At 36.6% G+C, this 25,937-nt stretch overlaps 1 protein-coding gene and 1 non-coding gene across 28 annotated transcripts in view; both read left to right on the forward strand.

Moving 5' to 3' along the window:
- Positions 1-25,937, forward strand: part of LRRC4C (leucine rich repeat containing 4C) — a 1,388,209-nt gene that overhangs the window by 928,390 nt on the left and 433,882 nt on the right. The window lies entirely within an intron of this gene.
- LOC111760788 (small nucleolar RNA U13) lies at positions 13,218-13,321 on the forward strand. The gene has a single exon (XR_002794387.1). It is a non-coding gene; the product is annotated as a small nucleolar RNA U13 (small nucleolar RNA).

Raw genomic sequence — 25,937 nt, forward strand, 5'->3', positions numbered from 1 at the left:
TTTAGGGTCTTGTAACTATAAGCTTTTATCCCAAATAAATACCCTTTATAAAAGCCAACAGATTTCAGGTACTTTCCATCAGCACCTCTTTGGTTGACTAATACAGAACTCTTCACTTGATTATGGTGGTGTGAGGATAGCAATGCTTTGATTCTACATTTGTATAATTGTGTTTGTGACCTGATGTTTGTTCTGTGACTATAGTAGCATTTACTATAGAGCTGCTTGGAGGACAGGATGGTTTCCCATAGGTAATTGGTGATATGTACCTGAAAGGTAAGAATATTTCCAGAACTAGTCATCCAGAAAATTCCCAGAACGTAGCCCTCAAGGCAAGCTATGGGATTTTGGAAGAAATAAATCTGATTCACTTTTCTCCTCTTCCTCTGAAGGTGTCAAGATCTTCAGGAGATAATTCTTCCATTGAGGCAGCCAAATACTTTGAAGTAAGGAATTCAGACATAAACAAAGGATGTCTTGATGGTTTTCATACATTTATTTCTTTTTCTTCTCCCACTCCCACCCCAACCCACTTTAAAAATCCATGTCTGTTTAAGCTAAGAGGAAGCAGTGTCCTAAGTTAATGGATACCACTGATCAAGATTAAAACATCAAGAGGAGACAGTACATGTTTAGGTGCAGGCATGGAGTAGAGATGTCAGAATTAATCAAAGTGAGAGAACTCAAGAAAGATGCTTAGGGAGATAAAAGGAATTTTCTTTAATGAGTGGGTTTTTTTCCACCTGGGAATATTTTCTTTCCAGGAGGAAAACAAAACTAAAACCCATGAAAATACTGGGTCTGTATCTTTTAACGGCAGCATGTGGATAATGCTGATACTGCCATATAATAAGTTAAAGTCTAAATGAAGTAGGCACACTCTCAGAATGACTATGCAGATTGAAACTCTTACTCCTATAATGATGGGGCACAGCATCGTAAAATCTGTCCAATTCTCTTGTCTCCAAAGCAGTAAATTTAAAGGTTTGAATGTTTTCAGAAGTTATTGTCTCAAATATGACTTATATTCATTTGGTACCTCCCTTTTAATTCTGTACTCAAATAAGGTGTATACTCTTCATTTAACATTACATTCTGTTTGAATATTTAAACTTGTGTTTCTGAGCAATAATTATATACAAACAGTTATGGTAGCTGATGTTCAAAAATAGAAATGTTTTCATGAGAAATTCAAGTTCACAAAATGAATTATTTTCACAGACTGGGATAGGGCTGACCCTAGTAATATTGCCTTAGCATATTCTCTGGGTTTAATTAATATTAATCTGGATAAATTTTAACTTTTAAAATGTTAATTTAACTCATCAGGTCTCCTGGCTCATTAATCTCTTCAACAGTGCCACTTAGGATGAAATGGCTCATCAAACAATAGTGATTCAATCATAAATATGTGGAATAACAGCAGCCTTGAAGGCTCATAGGATTCAAAATATTTTTCACTTCTCAGCATTCTTCATCTTTAATATCAGTCATTGTTGGAAATTTTCCCACTTCATTAAAAATAATAGTCCATTAATATGACTCTTATTTTTCAGGCACATGCACATGTGCACACATGTACACATACCCATTCCCCTTTAGAAAGTATGAAAATGCAGAGAGCTATACTATCCTAATCTTGAGAATAGGCATAATACTTGCCCTGCTTGCTTCACAAAGTCCTCATGATAAATGATGTTCAAAATGATAAAGAACAATAATAATTTAGCAGGTACACCTATTATTATTATTAAGAACTGCCTTGTTTCCCAATCCCAAGGATAATTATTGCATATAATAATACTGAGTATCAGAGTGCTTTATACACAATATGCAAAATCCTCACCATAATCCATGAAGATTAGTGTTGTTTCCTTTTAGTATATGAGGAACTTCAAGAGACTAATTGATTTGCTCATAATCAATGCCAAATAAGTGGTGGAGCAAAATTCAAAATTAGACTTGCTCTTTTTTTATTTTTATTTTAGTTTCCTTTATTTTCTTTTAAATGTTGCATTAAAAAAATATGAGGTCCCCATATAATCCCCACTCCCCCCCACCCCACTCCTCCCACATCAACAACCTCTTCCATCATCGAGGCACAGTCATTCACCTGGTGAATACATTTTGGAGCACTGCTGTACCACATGGACAGTGGTCTTCATTGTAGTCTACACTCTCCCCCAGTCCACCCAGTGGGCCATGGCAGGACAGACAATGCCTAGCATCTGTCCATGCAGTATCACCCAGGACAACTCCAAGTCCTGAAAATGCGCCCACATCATGTCTCTTCTTCCCTCTCCCTACCATCAACCACTACTATGGCCACTTTCTCCTCATCAATATTACACTTTCTTCTGCTCTTAATGTCTGTGTTGTTTTCACTGTATGCTCTGGCATTATTCTTTTGCTTTGGATTCAAAAATCAATTCTCATATAAAAAAAATGTAAGAATTGATGCACTATTTTTGTTATGGTATATATATATATAAATAGTCACAATTTTATTACAAGCTTATGTACCAAACAACTTTACATAAATGATATCAGTTAACTGTCAGAGTAGCAAATGATCGTTCTCTTTTTGGTTATTGTTTTCTCTATGGATGAGAAAACTGAGTCTTAAGGAAATAAGTAACTTGTGATGCCCCAAATTATGCTGACAGCTAATATGTAGCTGAACTGGCCTTCCAACCCTGCTCTGTTTGACTCTGAAGCTCCTATTTTAATCATCTTTTTATACAAAAATGTTCTCTAAGCTGAAGCATGCCACAAAAACGATAGTATTTAGGATTGCCTATTTAATTAGCCCTTGGCTTAAACTGTAGTAGAGGATCACCTGCTTGTGTGAATTATTTTACCCTAGTTTTTCTTTCGTTGTGGTCACACAGCTAATTCCTTATGACAGCACCAGAGAGAGCCAGAACTGTGCAGTAGTTCATCCACAAAACTCGGCTACATGGGCATGTAGTGATTTACAATTGGCAGCCAGCTAAGAAGCAGGAGGATCAGTTGGGCTGTCGAATCTACTGAGACATGTATAAAACCCACTTTCACACAGGATTTATGTCATTTTGGGAAACAACTGATAATCTGTTTGTGGCTTTGGACCAGACTTTTTTAGTACCGTGAATGATGGTGTCTCAGGATTTATTCCTATAGCTAACTCTTTCTCTTTCTATACCCTTTCTCTAATTTTTTAGGCCCCCTAAGGGAACATCTTTGCCTTCAGATTTATCAGAACAGATATAAGTTAGTAGGAAAGTGAGAACCCTCTATAAATTAAATGTTTTGATCAGAGACCCCTATAGGATATATGTGTCAGAGAGCATGGCCCATTACTTATGTGAAAAAAACATTATTTCTTGCTATGATTTAAATATTGCCAGTGTGGGAATTACCTTTTATACTATTAGTTCTCTGTTTTATTGTTTTATGTAGAATTATTGACAATACTGCCTGTGTATATGGTAAGTCATAGAGAGAAATGAAATTTCCATCTGGGTAATGGGTGGTAGAAGCAAAACAGAGAGGAATAAGAATTTATTAACCTCATATATTAGATTGGGTCAAAATGAGGATTTTAAACTTTTTGGTCCATAGACACGCAGAGAGAGAGAGAGGAAGAGAGAGAAAAAGAGAGAGAATTTAAATAAATGCATTTCAAGGTCAAGATTTTTAAAATTCAGTTTCTGGTTATTCAACTCCATGAGGATTTACATTTAATTGCCAGAGTCCAATGAAGTTTTACCTGTGGCTTCCCTCAATTTTCAATAGACAAAATCAATGCCCATTTCTTCTTGAAAGCTGTCAGGAAACCTGCTAAAAGGTCTTTGATCTTTGCCCAGAGATGTCTGCTCCTTAGTGGTAGTAAGAGAGGTTCACTAAGTGCATGCTCATGCAAATTGGAGAAATTTATGTTCCTCTGGTTGCTAGTCTTTGGTTCCAGAAAAAAATTACAATAGTATAGTGCTTGAATTGGGGCATGTAATCCCTGAAAATATCAGTAAAAATACCTCAAATTGTGATTTTATCCTAAATAAACATCTTGGTGGCATGAACAACATAGAATTAAATTAACACATTTAAAACGACAACAAAACTAACATTAACTTACTAGTGACCTGGCAATTTTTCTCTCCCCTCAGAGCAGATTGCCACTTCCCTGGATTTGAATGTAGCTGATTAATTAACTTTGGATTGGCCTAAATTTAGATATGTTCTTCTATTGCTCTTTCTTTCTTTCTTTTTTCTTGGTTTTTAGTTTTGGTTTTGGCTTTATTTGAAACTTTGTCTCTTCTGGTGTTTGTACTGTGACCTCAACTTCCAACCCTTCGGAATTTTCCAAATTTTCTGGTTGCCATTTTTCTTCTCCCCCTTTATTTTAATTATAGCCTTCTCATCATTTTTTTATTGTTGTTCTAGACCACACATTTGTACTGTTGCATTGATACAAAAACATTTATCTCTTGAGGGTTGGGTTAGAAAATTGTTTTTGTGAAATATAAGAAAGGTATATTCCTTTTGGATAATCTGGCAAACAATATAATAGATGTGAAAAATATTTTCCTAATATCACATCCCAGAGCTAACGTTTCCTGCCAAGTTGGTAGATTTTTATTTGTTTCTGAGTATTGAAAAACTTCTAGGTGGATTTTCACCAACTTGTTGGGGATCTTTATGTTTGATTTTGAATATATATTATATAGAGTGTTATGCTGTTGAATGTTTAGTAGCCAGCTTTTGGAGGGAAGTGAGGGCTATGTGCATAGGTATACATATATAGATTTATTATAATTTTTATTGATATAAAGGAGGTATAACACACAATTTATAAATTTTAATAAGTATGTGATATTACAAATAGCTAATTGATTCTCAAAGAATGATTTTGTCATTATTTTCCGAAGTTTTTCAACTATAGCCAACCTATGGTTACAACTGATGAATAAGTAAATTTTGAACATGAATGTTGATTGATATTTTCATTCATGTTAACAAGGAAAACAAAAGTGAAACAACAAAGACATGTCAGAACTTCAATAGCTCATCAATGAAATGAGCAACTTCTTTGTTTAAATTGGATAATTTAGTTCAAATAGTGAAAGAACATCCCCTCGATTTGTTGTGCTTTCCACAATATAATGTGTATAGATGCCATACTCTTTAGTTTAATCTGCAATACTAACATTTTTTCACCACTCTCTTTGTGAGACCATGCATTCTCAGCAAGGATGATATGGCTCAAGGAGTTAAAATTTGGTTCTTGGGGGAAGAAATGGCAAAAAGTCTTATCTTTTCAGATAAGAAGCATATATACAGAATTTAAACAGATATACAGTGTATCTGCAGTATAAAATGTCCTGGTAATTAGGAAAAATGTCTATAAAAGCTACTTGGAGGGGTGATTATTTAAAAAAGTAATTGAGAAACATTTGTTTAGACAATCAATAGAACAAAAAATCAAGTCCTCAGTAGTATTGCTGGTTTTTATGGTAAAAAAACTCCCACCATGGCTGATTTCAAGCTACAAATGTAACATCACTGAACATGAAGTTGGGAATAGAGGTGGATAGCATAAAGCATTTCCATCATGCAGATACCATAGGTGTAACACTATTATTAGTAAAATTATTAGTAAAATGTAGTGAAATATTTAGTAAGAGAGGAGTTTTGTATATTTTATTATAAATTATCAGAAGTTTCCATTATTAGGTTTTTAATAATGAATATTTTAAACAAACTTCTTGTGAAATTTCTGGAAATTTAACTGTCATCTCTTGTCAGCAAGTTTGAGTTGACTCCTGCAAATACCACTGGATGGTAAAAGAAAAAGTCATTTTCGGGCCTGCCTCATAGGCACCTGAAAGGAATATTGTTTTAGTTTGCTAAAAGCTGCCAGAAACAATATACCAGAAATGGATTGACTTTTACAATGGAGATTTTTTTTTAATAATGGAGCTTTATTAATTTATAAGCCCACACTTCTGAGTCTGTGAAAGGAATCCAGATCAAGTCTTCACGGGGTGATGCTTTTCTCCTAGAGGACTGACTGCTCATGGTCCTGGATTCCTTGCTCATGTGGCAAGGCACATGGCAGCGTCCTCTGGTGTTTCTTCTCTCTTTGGGGCCTGAGCTTTTTTACTGTCAGCTTCTGGCTTCAGCAATTTTTGGCTTCTTGCTCTCGTGGCTACCTTTCCCTTCTTCCGTGGCTTTTTTTCTGTTACTGTGGCTCTGTATTCCTCCCATTTATAAAGGACTCCAGTAAGAGGAGTAAGACCTTTCCTGGGGCATGCCTTACTGAAATAATCTAATCAAAAGTTTTCACCTGCAATAGGTTCTTACCGACAGGAATGGATGAGCTTTAAGGACGTGATCTTTTCTGGGGTCCATAGAAGCCTCAAACTACCACAGAGTCCTACAGAGAAACCCCCTGTGTTTGTTTGGTATATGAGACATAATGATGAGGTAAAGAGAGAAGACAAGCAGTCACTTCAACTATGAGCAAAAGCCACTGGTTAAGCTATTTGATGTATAACTAGGCTGCTTTTCACATGGACAGCTTTATGTAATGTCCTCCAGAAGAATGAGATAGGGAGGCTTCCCTGTGTGTGTGGGTGGGTATGTGTATTCCTGTGTGCATGTGTGTGTTTCTCTGGGTACCACAAACTGAAGCTATACTGAAAGAGATTTGTCTCATTACTTAAGATTATTTTCAGATTTTTTAAAATGATTACATAATATTCTGTTATATAGTTGTACCATAAATTAATGATCCTCCTATTTTTTAAATCATTGTAAGTGTCTAGTTTTTCACTATTATAAATAATGTTGTAATGAACATTCTGATCACAACAATGATCTCTTTTTTTAAAAAAAAATTAGTATTAGTATATACCCCTAGAATATGACTTATTACATCAAAGTATGTGGACCCATTTTAGGACATGATCTAGATGCCAAATTATTTTCTAGTGAAGTTGTAAGTTCACTTACCTCTGTGGTAAGGTAGGTGATTCCTATTTGACAACATAATACTTAGTAAAACTATTTTAATATATGAGAATCATAGTATCTAATCATTGATTATATAATAAATTTACAAGTGAAATTTGCATATGCTAGCCAGAGAAAATTTATTCCAAACAATTAAACCACCTGAAAGATAATGATGACCATAGTTCTTCCTATTATCTCCTTAATTAATATGTTCTTGCAATGCATCATTCCTTTATGTTTGAAATGTTGAGGTCCTTTGTATCAAATAAGATTAAAATATTTATAGAACACTGGATCCATTCCTAGAGGTTTTGCAAAGAATTCCCTGTGTCAATATAGAAAGCATCATGCTTACTATCAATTTTGCAGATAGTATAGTTCTTATGATAGTGATGATACAAAGATATTCTCAGAATCTGTGTTTCAATAAAAATTATATAATCTCAGGAATCTAAACAGATATTTAAAGCTACCCTGAATATGAAGTTATTTAAAACAATGTTGATTATATAAACCTTTTAAATTTATTCCTATAAAAATCATTGTTACATTTCATTGACTTCTGTAAGCTTTTTTATATGTAGCTGTATGTATTTAAAAAGCCCATCTTCATTATCAACATATGACATATTTTATTTCCCTGTATTTTTATTTTTCAAGTATAAATGATAACTAAGTCTCAGGAACTTTGTTGACTGGGTCATCAGAACTTTGATGAGGTGTTTATTCTTTAATTAGAGCCCGGGGATACACATTAACATTTCTTAGAATGATAAAAGGCACATATTCTAAAATTGTTGCTTTCATATAAAATCAGCTTAAATGTATGAACTGCCTCTGAATAGACAATACATTACTCAGGATTATTGGTTCGAAAAACAGAAAGAGCTTTACCAAGGTGAATGTTCCATGTTAACAATGTTAAGCTTCCTGATCCAGGTGGCTATGGACAGATGTGTGAAGTTGGCTTCATAGTGGATTCACCTTAAATACACCTGTTGGACAACCAGTGACCCTATAAGCCTGACTGTTGAAAGGAGTTCCAGAAAAGTCCCCCACCTGGGACTGGGCTCCTTAATAATGTATCTTTTCCATAGTTCAAGTTCCCATCAAGACATATCTATCTTGGGCCTTGCTGCCATCAAGTTTTGGAGTCAGCATGATGTAGGCGCCAATGGACAGACAATGGGGGAGGGGGGAGAAATAAAATAAATCTTTCAAAAAAAAAAATCCTGGACTCTGTCTTCCAAAATAACTGAATTCAAATCTCAACTGTCTTGCTGTATGACTTTAAGCAAGTCTCTTGTCTCAGTTTCTTCTTCCTCAATGAGATTGCTTATGGACTCATTCATCCACCAGACAAATGTATTTTGAACTCTTCTATATGTTTCCCTCTTCTAGTCACTTGTTAAACAGAATGAACAAGGCATTCTTTTACTTGAAGAGCTTATTTTTTAGCCTCAGAGAGAAAGAATGAACAATACAAGTACTAAACAAGTGAATTAATGAGAGAAGTCTTCCAGAAAATAAATATGAGTGAGGAAGATCAGGAATGTGGTGTTGGGGGAAGAAGGGTGACAATCGAGAAAACAAATAAAACAGGAAGGCACAGTGGGATTTACCCTTGTGGCTGTGTGGGGAAAAGAGTGTCCCAGGCAAGGAATAATCAAAAAGACTTAATTTATTTAAATAGAATGTCTGGCACATAGCAAGTGGTCAGTAAATGTGAATTCTCTTTTTCTTTCTAGCTTCTGAAGATATTTTAAATGAACTTAATAGCACTTGGAATAAGAAGAAATCTGCAAGATTTCTTATTCAGCCTTCTTATTTTATGGATGAGGAAGTGAAGGGCAGGGAGGGAAAACCTCTTGCTCAAATTCAAAATTGGGTTTGTGAAAGAGCTATCTCTTCTACGCCTATCTTTTGACTCCTGAATTCCTGTTTTTGCCCTTCAGGCATAGATCTCCTAATGCAAGATCTACTACCAAGTAACACATTTAAATTTTAATAGGAACCTTTAGACACTAACATAGAAATGGCATGAATATAGGAATTTAAATGTCAAGATAGATTGGAGGGGCTTTGAGTAGTGTTGGAATCACTCTAATCCTTCCCTAGATGGCAGCTGCCTGTGCATTGAGGAAGCAGGAGAGGAAGGAAAGTATTTCTTCTTGCTTTCCTGAGTAAAACATAACTGACAGAACCCATCAGTCAATACTCTACAATGTGGAAATGACATGCCTTTGTAAATGAATTTTCATGGAAGCTGATTTTCCCTAACTTGAGCCACAACCGGGAACATGTTAGGCCTATGACTAATCCTGCTTAGGATCCCCAACAAACTCTTCTACTTTTCCACCAACAATTTAGATGTTCTGTCAACTTCAAGCCACCCCAGGGTGGCCTTTACAGGGCAGATAAATGAAGGACAACCCCAGTGAGACTTTGCTCACATAGCATGTTGTGTGTCACTGCTGGGTCATAATATATTGTAAATCACACTTGCTGTTTGGGAAGCTGGATTGAGGAAGGCAAAAGGCAATGTTAAGGTTTATGATCATCAATTAATATTCTCCCATCTGTCTCTTTGTACTCCTGCTTCTCCATTTAGGCAAATAATGCTATCATTTAAGTCTGGAGGTTGGCAGGCCATTAAGGGTCCTTTGTTGGGAAGTGTTCGCAATACAGACTTTTTGCTTCCTTTTCTTAGGAATGATCCTTATGAGACTGACACTAAATTATGAAAACAGAGAAAACATTTAGTTACATTAGAGTTGGTCTCTACATCCACAGAAGAGACAAAATGTTCTGGGAAGGGATATATTTGAGGGGCAATCTGTGTAAGCCTTTAAATCAAAGAATAGAGTTACTCTTAAGAGACAGCCAGATATGGGATCCAGGGCTAAGCATTAAAATTCTACCTCAGTATCATTATTAAATTATCTGATTAATTTTATTTAATAATGCATATTAACTAATTTAGAGTGAGTAAGCTCGTTGACTTCTCACTGTATAATTTCCATATCGGGTGCCTTGATGTCTGTAACCTATTAGTTTTATAGGCATGCCATTATTATTATTCAATTAAAGTTCTAGGTGTCTTGGGGAGACATGAGGGGACGATGATAATTAGATTTAAACATGGTCATTGCATTGTTACTATCAAATAGCATGTCTGTTTCATTTTTTGTTCCTGTTTTCACATAATATATATTTCAGTAATAATGAGAGTTTATAATGCAATATAATTTGCTACAATATCATTAGTGTCTATGTATTACCTAATAAATTATAGCCTATAATTATGTTATGTAAGGCGTTCACCAGTATTTAAATGCCTCTTCTTCCAATACCCCTTCACCATATATTTTCACTATTTTCTCCTAGTACTTAGTCCACTTAATCCAGGGTACTTAATTCACCAGTTGTCTCCCTGAAATCATCGGAGTTTCAGACACTATTGGATACAATGTGAAAATTACCATATGGAGAAATTGATGAGCTTATCAACTCTCCCAAAACTGGGGTTTCCTATGTCTTAAATATCATTGATTTTTGATTAATCATATACCAATTATATGCAGACTCTGCTTCCAGAATATGAAAGACTTTTTCCTTATGCATATACCTGAATGTCGAGTAGTCTGTAGCTTCTGGATAAGCCATCCTATTTTAGGCTTTCTTTTTAGAGGCATATAACCATCTATTATATCTATTATAGGACCGATTCTCTGCATCTGTGCATGGCAGCAGGAAAGGAGAGATGGCTTACCCCATTTGCATGCCTCATTGTCTCAAATCCAATCAAGATGATAATACAACTGATGTGAGAATATTAAGGGGATCTCAGAATGTCATTTCATGCATAGTATACCAACCAAACCATCTCTTCCCCTGGCTGCATCATGAGCACCATGCCCCATCTATTGATAAAGAACGAGGGAAGGCAAGAGTTGCTTTGATTAGGATGAACATGGTTTAATAAATAGATCTTTACTCAATCCACATAAATCAGAGGAATTGATTTGGAGACAGACATCATGGGCTCATAGTACTCTTTCCATCAATTAACAGTTCTCTGATTTTGTGGAGGGAATTTAACTCATATTCCTCTCCTTTTGAGGGCAGGAGATAATAGACCCTCTCATGCAAACACTCATACCCACACTCATCCCACTTATGACTAGGGTTGTTGTAAAATGCATATGAAAAACTAACATGAAAGTACTTTGTTAACCATGAAACACCAACTACTCAATGTTACTATTATATCCCATTCTGTGCCAGTCACAGTCTCCTTGCCCATCCTTGAGTATACCAGGCATATATCTTCTTAGGCCTTTGCACTCACAGTTCCCTTTGTGCTAAAGAGCACCATGACCTCCTCACTTCCTTCAGGCTTTTCCTCCTCAATGAAGCCATCTCTGGCCACACTATTCAAAAATATACCCCTGCTCCCAGGCATACATGTGCTCCCCATCCCTCGTCTCTGCTTTGTTTTTATCAGGAGTGCTTACTACAACTGACATATTATTTATTTTGGTGATTTACATTTTTTATTGCATATAACTCCTTCCACTGGAATAAAAGTCCAAGTGCCATAGGGACAAAGGTCTGTTTTGTTCGTTACTGTGTTTCTAGCCTCTAGAACAGGGACTGACACATAGTAGGTGCTCAATAAATGTTTGCTGAATGAATCCTACCACTTTCTGTGTGTTCTCCTAGCCCTTGTGGAAGATGAAAAGATACCAGCTCTTTGGGAATGCACATTTTGAACCACATCACCTCTCTCAGCATGTGAGTAGGCAAGAGTACCTAACATACCTGTAAAATTTCAATTAGACTGCCTATTACTGGTGGAGAGACTACTACATACCACAGAATTCTGAAGGTCACTGTCCTATTCATTACAATTTTGAGTTAGAAAAGCAAAGGCAACAGGAATTTGAAGCCATCGTACATGCTATCCTTTTTTTTAAAGCCACCACAAGGCTTTTAATTTTGCAAATACCCATTTAGCTAGCTTTGAAGCCAGGTGGATAAAATAGAGGCAGAGGGAAGTCAGACACCAGGTGGCGGTGAAATGACACCGGAGCATTCTCCAGCTCTCCTAAGTTCACTTGGGGAAACTAGAGAGGCTCAGCTCACTACCTGTAAGCCTTGAACACCACACTGGATTAACTTAGCAATAGGACTCATTAAAATGATTATGCTTCTTCATCCAAAATTAGGCTTCAAGATCACTTTCAATACTTTAGCCTTTCAGTGCCATGATCTTAGAAAGAAATGAAAGGCAGAGGGTTTTTTTTCTTTCTTTTTTTGTAGCTTTTCTCCAGCAAATGAAGCTCATAAAGGTGCTAGTGACAAAATAAATCAGTTATCTGGTGCTCTTAGCTGAATATGGCTAATGTTATTGTTGGCTGATATGCCTCTGGGGAAAAGACATTTCAGAAAGGACTAGATCCACACATAGTGTTGCTATAATAAAGCAACATTTAGCAAAAAATCGAGTTTAGGAACACTACATTAAGGCTGGAAGCTAATTTACAAGGAAGTCTGTGCAGAATCCATTATTCCAATGCCATCTATCTGTAACAGATTCAAGTGCTGCCAAGGCTAGGTGTGAATTTAAGCTATTGCCATTTTCTTGTGCAGGCTGCATGATCTGTCAGAAAGAGCCAGGGCTCGTACATCTAACCATTGCAGCTCAGTTACTTATTGTGTGATGTAGGTCAATTCTATGACTTTCTAAACCTCTTTTTTTTTTCACCTTTAAAATGGATCTAATAATATCCTCTCCAGACATACTTGAGAAGGTTAAATTTAATTATTTGGAGAGGATGCAAGTAGGTTTTATTTCTGCTATTCTGATTATTACCTTAGCCCTATAAGTATGGCTCATTTCTCTATTTCAGCACTTATGTATTACAACTGTGTCTGCAGGGTAGATGACAATGGGTAAATTAAATTCTGTATGACTCAGTTTTCTCATCTGAAAAATGGGAGGTCAATTATAATGAAATAATAATGATAATGACACGATATAACTAGAATGGAGTGCCTACTACAAGTAATGCACTGTGCTAAGTGTCACCACAGACATATGCATTTAGTCCTCCTTTGATCCTATTTTACAGATGAAGAAACTGTGGCTTATTGAGTTTAAGTAGCTTGCGCATGGCAATACAGATCAAAGGTGGTATAAAAGTCAAGTACCAATCCTTCTATGGTTCATAAGCATGGCGAATGGGTATTCATGCATCTGTGTGAGATGTGCCTCCCTCAAACCTTGTTACAACGTTGGCACATTATCTGTCTGACATGAAAAAAAAATCAAGTACCCTGCATCATGTCTGGTAGAGATTCAGTAATGTTGTTATCATTATTAACATTAACATCAACATGATGACCATTTGTCATTGTATTATCAGTAGTCTCTATACTGTGTGACCTTTGTGAGAGCAGGGTAATGTCACAGGTATATTTTACTGTTATTACCTAGAATATTGCATGGATACTCAATAAGTGTTTATAAGGGAAAAAAGAAAGAGAGAGGGAGGGAAGGAAAGGAAAGAAGGAAGGAGAAAGAAGGGCAAGGAAGGGGAAGGGAAGAGGAAGAATAAACACAGGTATGGATACAACACATGCATATTGCTCTCTCATATGTCTTCCACAGTGTTTCTGATCCACTGGCAATTTCAGGAAAGCTGTTAAATACAGAATGTGCCAGGCTTATTAACAGTCATGGTTTCTGTTGGTAGCATGTCATTTTCCAATGTGACTGTGCAGATGAATGTAACAACAAGACAAGTTGCTCTATTTCTTTAATGACTACCAAAATTCCCAATGCACTGCCTCAACCAGCAAGCACCTGGATGAACCCTGAGATATTCTGAGATAATTATTTTGACCAAGGCTCTCTAATTCTCTATGCAGAGATTCTAAACTGCCATATACAGAAGCATCTCTCATTTTATTATCTGTCAATAAGAAATGGCTTTCAGAGGTTAAGGTGCAGTATTGTTTTTCACATGTTTCCTTGTTTATACTTAATATTTATCTCTGTCTGTTCTAACACAGTAATGGAGGTCATCTTGCTGCCAGCAATCCTGAAATAGTAGGCTAAAAAATATATGTCTCGCCTGACCTGCAAATTCAATGTTCCCTAAACCCATACTTTCCACTGCAGCTATTAATTTTCTTCTTTCCCCCCTACACTATCCATTTATAAATATGGAAAATGTGATGTATTTAAAATACAGAGGATATTCAGTAAAAACACAGATACACAGATAAGTACTTAAAATATGGCATGATCATTATTGTAATAGGCATATCTACAGAGTACTGTGAAAATACAGGAAAGAGATTGTCTTCCTCTTCTTGGGAAAACGTGGAAAGCATTTAAGTGGAGATGTTATTTGAGCTGGATCTTGGAGGCTAGAAGGGAATTAAGTTATAAAATGAAGGGAAAAGCATCTAAGCAGAGCAAATAGCACGAAAGATCAATGAATACAGTATGTTCAGGGAATATAGCATGAATGGAATCATGACCAGTGTGGGAAGGAAGGGCCCACAGATGAGGTTACAGAAAAGAAATGATAGTTTTTAGATTCTGAAAATGCACTAATCCTCCGTAGAAAGAAAGAGAAAGGGTGGCGAAAAAAGGAAAGAAAAAAAGTGATTTCCTCTCCAATAGATTGAAAATTAGACACATATACACACATGCACATCTTGAAATTCCACTTATTCTCCAACAGGGGAAAAAAGCAAGTAAAAATTACTGATGATTTCTATTCTGGTGGTGTTATGAGTGCTATGGCACTAAGAGAATTTATATCTCTAAAGACATACCATGTAAAATGTATTTCATTGCAGGTCTATTGTTTGAAAAGAAATGCTCTATATTTTGACTGAGTTTATATTTTTGTGAGGAACTGTTGTTCTTCAGGTCTGTGGAGCATTGGGATCAACAAAGGAAGTACAGAGAACTTGTGAAGAACCCTGTGTTACCAGAAACTTCCAAAACTGTTGCATGAAGAGATAGTAAAATGGCCTAGGGACAGAAGGCAATCTTCAAAATTTCAACCACCTTGGAGCTCTGTTTCTTAAAGCTGAAACTGTGCCTTTAGATTCCAGTCATTTTAGCCTCATGTGATTAAGGCAGAAAATATGACTGCTCAATTATCAAAGATCTCAAATCATATTCCCTGTTCTTTTGGATAAAGTTGAGTATATTCTGGGTAGACACAGAACAGTATTTATTTTAGGAAATTTTACATACTTTGTCATCTAATTTAGTCTAATAGGTAACTATAGACATGTTTTTCAACTGTCCTTTCCAGGAAAGATGGATTGAAACAGTTTTCTTGAGTACAGAGCATGAACTTGAAGCTAGAAGTCTATGAAGTCTTTGTTTTTTCTGTCACCTCTCTGTATAAAGATGCCGGGACTAGTTTTTCTTCAGAAAACTCTCCTTTGACTGTCAGTGATAAGTGGAAAGCAGGAAGACAAGAAGAAAAGGAAGAACAAAAAAGAACTCTGGGGAGTTGTCTTGCTTTTTCTATGGAAAATACATCCACATATTTTAATACATGAGTAGTCTTCTGAAAGATCACTGATGAAAAGACTTCTTTCAAAATTACTTGAGTGTGTTATATTTATCATAAAATCTAAGGCTATAGTCAAATTAAAACTTTAAAAGCTCTAACTCTATTACTTTTTCTAATTGCTTATGGCTTCTATTCCTTTAAACAATCTAAAAAGAGCATAGTTGACTTTCAGAACTTCTGCATTTTTTTTTCTCCTTAGTAAAATTAAGGACAATGGAGCAATGGCCCTCTTTTATGAGTGTACGATGTGGTGTAACAAATGCATAAGCAATAGGTGGACAAGTGCAAGATACTGCGAACCAGATGCTGCACCTGGCTATGTTGGCCTTTGCGATGTTGGCCCTCATAGTATTTTAGCTTTATGTTTTTAATCACTAGATTTAACATAAAAAATGAAGACTCCTGGCTTTCCTTTAAAATTCAAAGTTTAAGAACAATGGCCTGATCTTCCTGATTGCCAGTAATGAGGTGGTGCTTAGTAACCGTTGCTCCCTTTAGAAGAGTTTGCTCTTTACAGTCTGCCACACTACACACCATATCTTCCCCCAGTATGTCTCTATACACTCCAGCCAGGTGCCAATTACCAATGACTAGTATCCTTCCGCTTTGTAACAGGCCAATCACTTTCTCATGTCCCCTGCCTGGCCCTGTACAAGTTGGAGTTAGCAAGCCCTTGACTAAGGTATGTGTTTAGAGCAGACAATGAGTTCATAATGATTAATGTGTGTCTGAATAAGCACAAAAGCTTCTCAAAGAAGTGAAGTCTTGAACTGGCTCTTATAGGATGAATGGGATTTGATTTAAGGGAAACTCACATGCAGGTGACTTTGGATATGCTCCAGACCAGCCACAAACAGTCAGCAGTAGGAAAGCACAGTTTGGTGCAGAAGCCTGAGAAGATTGATAGGAAGGATAGGGCAAGATTTGTAGGGTCTTATAATACTAGCCTAGAAGTTTGATTCCATCCTCGAGGTCACAGTGAAGTAAAGAAGATATGTTCAGATCATATGGCAACCATAGTATACTATATATCCTATATTAAAGGGGGAAAAATGCCGGCACACCATTTATGAAACCATTGGAAAATTCAATTTCTAGCAACCTGTAAACCTGCATACTTAAAAAGAAGAAAGAAATGTAAAAAATACCTAATGCTGTATAAAATATAACTATCAGTTTAAACATATAGCTTGGCTCATAAATATGTAAAGAAAATTCTCAAAATCCAAAAAACAAAGAAGCAGTAAAATATGAGCTGTCATCCTATGAGAGGTGGGGAGGATAGAGTTTGAATAGCTATGTGAGTTCAGGATATCAGTCCTTGAGCCCATAAATTTAGCGTGTGGGTCTGAGACACCTGCATAAAATCAGACCTTCAAAGAAATTGAAAATAAATCTACCCACTGGTCAAAAATGTGTGTTTGGACCTGTACTCTAAAGGATGGGTGAGAGGTAGGGTAGTGGAAAGAGACAGAGAGAGAGAGAGAGAGAGAGAGAGAGAAATGAGGTTGTCTCTATAAAACAGGGCCTACTCTTAGGAAACTTTCAAGCTAAAGAATAATTATGTCAGGTGGTCCCTGTAATTATTACCTCTATCAGAAACAAATGGAAAATCCTTAATTTGGGCTTTAAAAGGATCTCTGCAGATAAGAAGCCATGCAAAGTTCACTCAGCATCTGAGAATATAAATCATACTAAGTGGGAATGTCTTCAGACTAGAGGCAGTAGGGCCAGAATGTTAAGAACGTCAGCTAACAGAATTTTTGGATAGAGGCTAAAATGTAACAATGTTTAAGATGAATAGAATGTTTTAGAAGCTAACCATAAAATCACACATGGAATCACAGTGACCTCCCTGTTTAATGATCCCACCACTTCATTTTTGTTAGGGAGAGTATTTTGGAGAGTAAATCGCCTCCCACTACCAGGCAGTTTTTTAAAAAAGAACAAAAAGTAGAATTTTAGTCTTCTGACTCTAACATCACACAGGACTGGGATAGCGTGGTCATATGAAGAAATGTGGAAAGGAAAAGAAAAAGAAGAAAGAAAAGAGATTCCGTATTATTGGGTAATTGAATAAAGGAGAATAAGGCTAGTCAGATATCAACAACAAACAAACCCAGTAGAGGTTTATAACAGCTGTTTATGGAGGGAGGGAAGTGATGTCAGAGCTATTCATAGAATTTTGGGCTTTTATAATTTAGTCAACATTTACTAAACAACCTCCATGGGCAAAATTTCAAAATTAGTCAGTTTTGGAGATACATAGATGATTGAGTCATGGTCCTGTCTTGCAGAAACTATGCAATTTACTGAAGGGGGTAAGTAGATGCACAAATTATCAGGGGAGTTAAACAGAGAGAAAGGAAAATGTGCTGCATACATGCTGGGATGCAGCGAACCAGGCTTATATTCCAAATTACAACATTGGGACTATGATGGACTGGGACAGTGCTCGCCTGACCCAAGGAAAGTCCACTATTAAATTAAAGATAAATGAGATCTAAATTTCCTAAATTGGACTTGTTCATCCTTCCCAATCTGAGATGACATGAAAGACTGCTTTCAGTACCTTTTGTGAAAGGGTCCACATATTAAAAATAGACAAAAATCAATCCATTCTGTAAAACTAATAACTATTACCACTTTAATTATTTTGTTTGTTTTATTTCTACTGGAGTTATGAAGGTTTCTTTTAGAAATGTGTTTCTTGTTGAAACCTGGAATAAAGTTTTTGATTTCCAACTCTTACCTATAGGTGATTTGATACTTATATTATCCCTAGGAACAATGTTGAGAAGTCACAATGTGTTGCCATGTGCATGTTAATGTGGTCTTTTGGGGATAGTCACTGTGAATATATCAGATTTGGTGCATGGCTCCTAGTACAATTATTTGAGCATATAATCCCATTTATAGGGGATTATTGGGCTTTTTATAGAAGAGAAACTCCATGCTGAGGACATATTTTAAGAAATAGGAAATACCTGACCACTGTGTTGTTGCCCATTTCTTCGAAAAACCCTGATAGAGAAGTACAAATCTGGGGCATTTGAGAAACAAAAAACAGAAATATTCTAGATATAATTTTTTTTTTCCAAATAGTGAGGCTAAAAACTGTCAAAGTGAATATTGAAGATAGACTCTTACCTAACCCAAATTTCAGAACTCTGTAGGTGAAGGTGTCAGGGCAGCAGGGAGCACTGGTTGGCTTTTTTCCTCATTCAGGTCTCTCTCCAATTTATAAAATATTTGGTCCAGGTCTACAATACTCCTGACAAAGAAGGAGCTTCAGGGAAGTCTTTTGAAATAGAAGGCCTGGCTGTTAGGGTTTGGAAAAGAAGAAGCCAGAGGTGAGGTTGACAGGTTGTGTAGGGGGAAACAGACAGACATGACAATTTATTTTTAAGCATTTCAAACTTTGGCGGATCCATTTTCTGAAAGGGTTTCCTTCTGATTGTTCTTTTGAAAGTAAGAACTGCCAGGGCTACAACAGAAAGTTGACACCTATTCAGTTGAGCATTTAGAGAAAGCTAAGAGGGAAAAGAAAGACTTTCAATTCTTGTCCTTTGTATTTATTGTGGTGTTCAAAGCAGTGAATAGTGGAGTTGGTGCTTAAAAGGATTTTCCATTATATCTACTGCAAAGTCTCAATGAGTCTTGATGACAGGAGAGAGTCAGGAAGTAAAACTTTTTTCCAACAGTGAGAGTTTGAAGATGCATTCTCATAGCAAACTGAGCTGGGGTATCTGATTTGGGCCTAAACCATAAGATGAGAAAAATAAAATTAAACTATTTAGGTTGCTTTTATACCATAATGTTATCACTGAACATTACAATGATTTTTTAAAATTGATTATCCTTTGCTATCTCTTAACTTTCAGGATAAAATTAAGAAAGTATTGCTATCACCTAGCTTAATTAATCTACTTTTCCATGAGAGTTATTTAGTATTTTATTTGACAACTTATTGTAGGGCTTCATCAAATACCTATCCTCTAGGTTTCTTTGTTTTCATTTTGTTTTTTAAGTATGTGTCCATGTTCTCCACTAACTTGTAAAACTAAGAGAAGGCATTTATCTATCTTGATATTCTACATAAAGTGACTAGCGTGGTGCTTTGTATATAAATATATACTCAATAAACATTTAATGAATTAGACTTCTACAATGAACCTATTCCTTTGTGATACTTTTTAGTCTATTAAAATTGAGTACATACTTGGAATATGTTGCTAGAATAGAGATGGGGATTTTTAAAAACTAAACAAATGTCAGCATTTCAAACTTACTCGTTTAAGCAATATTTATTGAACAGAGCCTATGCTAGGTTCTGAAAATATGCAGATAATGAGTTAATCCATGCCCTTTAGGATTTTAGCAGGTAAAAAAGAGACAGAAATAGATAATACTATAAGTTTAAGGCTAGAGATCAATATAGGGCATTGATTATTGAAAAGATAACTTTCCATGTTCCAACAACACTAAGCAAAACACACATTAAGATAGTACAGCATGTAAGGATCATTTGCTTTAGTCTGGGAGTCAACACCAAGAAGACAGCAGTGTATGAAGGCATCTGAGAGGTCCTGATAAACAGTTCATTGCTGAAAGCTCTGGTTAATTTGTGTCACATTAGCAGCATCATGCTTCTCAGTATGACCCTGGGAAAAGAATAGCTCTATTACAATTTAGTCAGCAAAAGCTCATACTTCCTTGGATAGGAGATTAAGTATTTGTGGAGGGACTAGAGATTTATATCTAAATAATGAATACTTCTGCTTAAAGATATACCCAGAGTGACTAGAACAACAGTTCTTAGATTTGTCTGCACATTAGAATCCACTTAAGAGTATTAAAAAATCTTGGAAACGGACTTTGGCCCAGTGGTTAGGGCGTCCATCTACCATATGGGAGGTCCACGGTTCAAACCCCGGGCCTCCTTGACCCGTGTGGAGCTGGCCATGCGCAGCGCTGATGCGCGCAAGGAGTGCCCTGCCACGCAGGGGTGTCCCCCGCGTAGGGGAGACCCACGCGCAAGGAGTGCGCCCCGTAAGGAGAGCCGCCCAGCGTGAAAAGAAAGAGCACCCTGCCCAGGAATGGTGCCGCCCACACTTCCCGTGCCGCTGACGACAACAGAAGCGGACAAAGAAACAAGACGCAGCAAATAGACACCAAGAACAGACAACCAGGGGAGGGGGGGAAATTAAATAAATAAAAATAAATCTTTAAAAAAAAAAAAGAGTATTAAAAAATCTCTAGGCTAGAGAGGGGCAAGATGGTGGCAGAGTAAAGAGCTCTGAAAGTCAGCTAGTCCTACAAGGCAGTTAGTAATCAACCAGAGCTATTTAAAGCTCTTGTTTGGGGGGCCCAGGAGACCAGAAGACCATCCTGAACATCCTTGGAAGAGCAGGGAGGAGGAAACTGCCCATCAGCCGTGAAGATTTGTATGTAGAGCCCTTGACACTATGAAAGCCTGTGCCCATCCCCCACTGGCAGTGCAAGCTGCTTCCAGGGGCTAGTCCATGACTAGAGTTGGAAGCTCTATCCCAAAAATGGGAAAGGAAGAGATGGTCAGGTACTGATTTCAGCTGATGATTAGTAAATTCAGCTGACTGAAGCCCAATCCTAAGAACAGCAGAAGTTTGAACCTAAGTTCAAAAGAGGCCAGTCATCTCCATTTTAACCCCACCCCTGGTGGAGGGAAAGTTGGGCTGATTGAAAATCCCAGTAAAGGTAGGGACCAGCTTCTTTTCATCCAGGTAGGATTATAGCACTAGACTAGGATCCAACCCTGCCTCCAACAGGGAGAAAGCTTAGGGGAGCTACACAGCCTCTCCTGGCAACTACAGTCACTCTCAGCCTGCACAGACTAGATTGGTGGACAAACCTGTGGCTACAAAACTGCCCCCAATAGGATAGGAAGTTAGGGTGTTTCCTCAACCTCTCTGGGCAATTTTAGGCACTTTTGGCCCTCACAGAGTAAAGTTCTGCACACTCCTGTAGGTACATCCCTGCCCCTGACAGGGCAGAAGTGACTGTGCTCCCTCAGCCTCTCTGGGCAACTGCAGCTGCTTTTGACCCACATGAACTAGATTGTTGGACGCATCTATGACTCAATACCTGCCCCTAACAGAGCAGGAAGGCACAGTGTTCTCTCACTCTCGATGGTCAACTGCAATCTCTTTTGACCTTATGGACTAGATTGCTAGGCACACTGGATGCTCCATTCCCACCTATGGCAGGGGGTGATGGGAGTCAGTGCTTCATCAGTCTACTTGGGCAACTGTGGTCAGTTTTGACTCACATGGAGTACTTTTCTGCCCACACCTGGCAGCTTAATCCCCTACCCATCCCAGGCAGGCGAGGAAGTGGCATGGAGCTCCATCAGTCTCTCCAGGGAACTACTGTCTTGGCCTAAATGGGGAATACTGCAACCAGCTGCAGTTCTGACCTACCCCTGGCAGAGGAGAAATGTGGGAAAAGCTTCATTGGATCCTGGGGCAATGTGGACAGCTTCAGCCTTTATAACTTACACATCCTTGGTGCTTATTCCATAACTGCAAGGGAAAAAGAGCAAGAAATAGATGAATATAAGATGAAAAAATTCATATTGACTTAAACTAGCCACTATAAAGTTCCAAATTAAGTTGACAAAGTAACAAAGAGGGAGCATAGCACAAAGCCAATCAAATAGAAAGCCCTAAATTAAAGAAGGAAAAGGGGCCAAGAATAAATATATGTAGTAAGTCAGATGCTGAGACACCAACAAAAAATTACACTGCATTCCAAGAAACAGAAAGATATGTCCCAGACAAAGGAAAAGATTAAGCCTCCAGATGACATAAAGCAGTTGAGACAACTAATCATAGATGTTCAGACAACTGTCCTAGATAAGTTCAAGCAGATGGTTAAAGAAAGTAAGGATATGAAAAAACACTGAGTGAACACAAAGAAAAATTTGAAGGCATATATATATATATATATATGTGTGTGTGTGTGTATTAGTACATCTTATGGGAATGAAAGGCACAATAAATGAAATTTAAAAATACACTGGAAGCATACAACAGCAGATTCAAAAACACAGACGAGAGGATCAGTGGAGTTGAAGATGACCTCTGAAGGCAAACATTCAAAAGAAAAGAATGGAAAAAATTGAACAGGGCCTCAGGAAACTAAATGTGCAAACAAATCTGTCAAGGGTGTCCCAGAAGAACAAGAAAAAGGAAAAGGGTCAGAAGTCATATTTGAGGAAATAATGGTGGGAAATTCTCAACCCATTTGAGCGACATAGATGTCCATGTCCAAGAAGCACAATGTATTCTCATCCAAATAAATCTGAATAGACCTATTCCAAGACACATACTAATCAGAATGTCAAGTGCCAAAGATAAAGAGAGAATCCTGAGGGGAGGAAAAGAAATGAAGCTCATCACATACAAAGGATGCCCAATAAGATTAAGTGCTGTTTTCTCATCAGAAACTATGGAGGCAAGAAGACAGTGGTGTGATATATTTAAGGTACTGAAAGAGAAAAACTGCCAGCCAAAAATCTTATATTCATTAAGATTGTCTTTGAAAATTGAGGGAAAGTTTAGGATATTCACAGATAAACCAAAACTAATAGAGTTTGTAATGAAGAGACTGGCTTTGCAGAAAATACTAAAAGGAATGCTACAGACTGAAAAGAAAACATAGGTGAAAGGGTCTTGGAAGATAGTCTAGAAATGAAGGAGGTTATATGACTAAAAGTAAATAAAAGTGTTAAAAGAATAGTGGAAACAAGAAATGACAGATAAAATCCAAAGATCAAAATGGGTGAAGTCATAATTGTCTTTGCAGTAATAACAATGAATGTTAATGATTTAACCCCCCCACCCCAATCAAAATATACAGACTGGCAGAATGGATAAGGAAATATAAGCTATCTATATGCTGTCAACGAGAGAATCGCTGTAGACCCAAGGATACAAATAGTTTGAAAGTGAAAAGCAAGATTGTCCACACATGCAATAACCAAAAAGAAAAAGAAAAAAAAAAAACTGGAGTAGCTATACTTATATCTGATGAAATGGACTTTATAAGTAACACTCTTATTAGAGACAATGAAGGTCATGATATACTAATAAAAGGGCCATTGACCAGGAGGAAATAACAATCATAAATGTATACACACCTAAACAGGATGTCCCAAATTACATAAGGCAAATACTGGCAAAACTAAAGAGAGAAATAGATGTCTCTACAATGTAGTTGGAGACTTCAATACACCACTCTCATTATTGGTTAGAACATCTGGGCAGAGGATAAATAAAGAAACAGCTTGAACAATATGATAAACTAACTAAACTTAATAGATATATAAAGAACATTACACCCCAAAAGAGGAGGATATACTTTTTTCTCAAGTGCATATGGATCTTTCTCCAGGACAGACCATATGTTGGGACACAATGCAGATCTTATAAATTCAACATGATTGAAATTATACAAAGAACTTTCTCTGATCCTAATGGAATAAAGCTGGAAATCAAATATAGGCAGAGAAAGGCAAATTTCAAATATATGGATAATAAAAAAAAATACACTCTTTAATGATCAAGAAATTGCAAGAGAAACCAATCACTCTCTCACGATGAATGAAAATGAGCACACAACATATCAGAACCTATAGAATGCAGTGAAAGCAGTGCTGAGAGGCAAATTTATAGACCTTAATGCTTACATTAGAAAAAGAAGAAAGAGCTAAAATCAATGACATAACTACACAGCTGGAGGAACTAGAAAAAGAATAGCAAACAATTCCTAAGCAAGTAGAAGGAATGAAATAAAGATAAGAACAGAAATAAATGAAATTGAGAATAACAACAACAAAAAATAATAGAGACAATTAACAAAACTAAAATTTGGTTCTTCAGAAAGATCACCATATTTGAGAAACCCTCAGCTAGACTGACAAAGAAAAGAGAATATGCAAATAAATAAAATAAAAAGTGAAAATAGGGACATTACTACTGACCCCACAGAATAAAAGAGAATACTATGGACAACTGTACTCCCAGAGACAATGTAGATGAAAATATTCCTGGGAACATATGAACAACCTAGACAGACCTTAGAACAGGTGTTCTTAACCTTTTTTATTCCACAAACCTGTTTGCCAGTCATGTGAAATGAATACTACAGTAATTTATTTATTACATACATTCATAAGTGAAGGAAATGCTAGATTTCAATTGGAAGTCAAAGAAAATAAAGATAATAAGTTAATTTTAACTGAATTCAAGCTCACAGACACCCTGAAATATTTCCACAGATCCCTTGGGGGTCCATGGATACCTGGTTAAGAACCCCTACCTTGGAAGGAATAGAACACATCAAAAAATCAATCACAAGAAAAGAGATTGAAGCAGTCATCAAACAAATCTCCAAAATAAATAACTCAGGACCAGATGGCTTCACAGGCAAATTTTACCAAGCATTCAAAGAAGATTTAATACCAATCTACTCTAACTCTTCCAAAAAATTGAACAGGAAGGAACACTACCAAATTAATTCTATGATGCCAATAACACCCTAATATCAAAGCCAAAAAAAAAAAAAGATATTACAAAAATAGAAAATTACAGACCCATTTCCCTAGTGAATATTGATGTAAAAATTCTCAACAAAATACTTGCTAAACAAATCCAATAACACAGTAAAATAATTATTTATCATGATCAAGTTGGTTTTAACCAGGCATGCAAGGGTGCATCATCAAAAGAAAAGTAATCACCATAATACACTACGTTAATAAATCAAAAAAAAATTGCAAGACCATCTCACTTGATGCAAAAAAGGCATTTGAGAAAATACAGCATCTTTTATTGATAAAAACACTGCAAAAGATAGGAATGTGGTGTGGGGGGTGAGGGGTATATGGGGACCTCTTATATTTTTTGAAGGTAACATTTAAAATAAGTAAAGAGAGAAAAAGATAGGAATCGAAGGAAACTTTCACAACACAATAAAAAGCATATATGAAAAACCTACGGCTAACATTGTACTCATTTGTGAAAGAGTGAAAGCTTTCCCTTTTAGAGCAAGAACAAGACAACAGTGTCTGCTGTCACCACTGTTGTTCAATATAGTGCTAGAGAATTTAGCTAGAGCGATCAGGTAAGACAAAAAAATAAAATGTATCCTAATTGGAAAGGAAGAAGTAAAACTTTTGCTATTCACAGGTGATATGATCCTACACCTAGAAAATCCCCCAAAATGTGTAAGAAAGTTAATAGAGCTAATTAACAAATTTAGCAGAGTGTCAGGAGACAAGATTAA

The sequence above is a fragment of the Dasypus novemcinctus genome, chromosome 10 (genome assembly GCF_030445035.2).
Source record: "Dasypus novemcinctus isolate mDasNov1 chromosome 10, mDasNov1.1.hap2, whole genome shotgun sequence".
Taxonomy (NCBI): Eukaryota; Metazoa; Chordata; class Mammalia; order Cingulata; family Dasypodidae; genus Dasypus; species Dasypus novemcinctus.